The sequence below is a fragment of the Diabrotica undecimpunctata genome, chromosome 3 (genome assembly GCF_040954645.1).
Source record: "Diabrotica undecimpunctata isolate CICGRU chromosome 3, icDiaUnde3, whole genome shotgun sequence".
NCBI classification, from domain to species: domain Eukaryota; kingdom Metazoa; phylum Arthropoda; class Insecta; order Coleoptera; family Chrysomelidae; genus Diabrotica; species Diabrotica undecimpunctata.
Genome location: NC_092805.1, coordinates 13,601,967 through 13,604,370, shown reverse-complemented (window position 1 = coordinate 13,604,370; position 2,404 = coordinate 13,601,967).

Sequence of the window (2,404 nt, the reverse complement as noted above, 5' to 3'; positions counted from 1 at the left end):
CTTCTTATTTTGTAGATTTGCATTTTTGTGTTTCGGCTTTATCTTCTTATCTCTAAACAGTTTTTTATTTCTATAAAACGCTGCAAAATTTAAAAAAATTTCAAAATTCTTCGTCATGAAGTTTAAATGCCTGTTAATTTTGGTTCTTGTTTTTGATTGTTTTAATAAAGTAAACTTTTTTTTAAACGAAATTACTCAACGAACCTACATACAATACTCGGATCTAAGAAATCGTAATTTAAAAGAAACGTTCTAGTTCTATCTCAAAATAAATTCCGTGTTTTAAAGTTTGAATAGCTTGTTGAGGTAAAGAACCTATTGAAAACTCTGATTTATTGAGCTCTTAAACTTGAATTCTAAACAAACTCTGAATATACTCGGTCACGGATATCGAACTCTATTAAACTAGAGTGGACAGAATCATCACCAATAAATTTAAACCAAATCAGAAGCGACCCGAGTAAATAAATGCGAAAGAATATCGAAAAGAAATGAAGGAGTATCGTCACTGAATCAGATGAATTATGTTAAGAAATATCAGGACCGGACTTTGACGGATAGATGAAAATGTTAAGTATTTTTAATAGTATAATAATAATTGTTGAATGTTGTGAGAGTACACTACTCAATTAGGACTGAATGAAAATACAAGACAATACTTCTATTCAATTTAAAAACCTTAACTTCACTAGAATGCTTTCGAATAGTCTGGAATGAGTGTGACAGTGATGAATGTGATAAGTGACCATTATAAACATTTAAATAAATTGTCTGTGTAAATAATTCGAATCGTGAGTTTTAATTCCCGTTACTATATATACAGTAAAACCCCAACTATCCGTGCGCAGTTTATCCGGGCCGCAGATTAACCGTGCTATGATTTCACATTCTTTAATGCCTCTGCTTGCTACGTCGAATGTTTGAGATTTAGTTGCGGTTATCATGATTCCGAAGCCAGGAAAGAATACCATGTTTACGCAAAACTACAGGCCGATAAGCTTACTGCCAGCAGTCAGCAAAATCGTAGAAAGAGTAATACTAAGAAGACTACAAGCTGAAACATACGAAATAGGACTAATCCCAGAAGATCAGTTCGGATTTAGAGCAGAATCTTCTTCTTCTTTGAGGAGTGCCGTGCTTGTATTCAAGCGTTGGCTATCGTCATATTGACAAGCTGATGAAATTATTCTTGGTCGGCAGCTAGATGAAACAGTTCCTCGACCGTTCGACCTGTCCATTGTCTAATGTTACGCAGCCAGGACAGTTGTTTTCTTCCGACCCAACGTTTTCCTTCGATTTTGCCTGAATGATTAACCGGAGTAAGCGATATTTAGGTCCTCTCATTATATGACCGAAGTATTGGACCTTTCTCATTTTGATGATGTTGATCAATTCTAGCTCTTTGTGCACGGTCTCTAGCACGCGTTCGTTAGATATGTGTGCTGTCCACGGGATTCTGAGCATGCGACGGTAACACCATAACTAAAACGCTTCTAATTTGTTGAGATTTTTTGTTGTCCAGGTTTCACATCCATAGAACAAAGTGGACCAGCCGTAGCACTTCAATACTCTTAGACGTGTGGTCAACGACAGACTTCTACTGCATAATACAGAACGCCAGTTAATAAAGTTTTTCCGTGCGAGTTCTATTCTGGTCGAATTTTCCTCGTCACTTTCAACCCTGCAGTCAATCCAGCTACCCAGATATCTAAAGTGTTCCACCCTTTCCAGGATTTTGTTATATAATCTTAGCACTGAGTCTTCGATATTAATTTTTCCGACCACCATCCATTTTGTTTTTTTTTTTGCGTTGATTGTTAAGCCCTTTTCAGTGCATTCGTTGTTTACAGCATTCAACAGGGTTTGAAGATCTTCTAGACTCTCTGCCATTATTGCGGTGTCATCGGCGTATCTGATGTTGTTTATAATTTCACCACCGATCTTAACACCTTCGCGGCGATTATTTAACGCTATTTCAAAAACTGGTTCAGTGTAGGCATTAAACAACATCGGTGACATAACACATCCCTGTCTGACACCACGCTTAATAGAAACTTTAGCTGAAACCTCTTGGTCCACCTTAACACACCTTAAGAGCAGAATACTCTAGCGAATTACAAGTACTTAGACTGACAGAATACATAATAGCTGGATTTAATGAAAAACAGTACACAGGAGCAGCGTTCCTGGATGTAAGAAAAGCTTTCGATAGAGTCTGACATAAATCAGGGTACGAATATGACAAGTACTAGCCGAGCATTGAACTCCGGAGGCTGGAGAGTCACAGGGAGCAACCCTGTCACCCCTACTGTACATAATATACACCGCAGATGTTCCAAAAACACCAGGAACACTACTCAGCCTTTATGCAGACGACACAGCGATTGCGGTCAAACACAGAAAC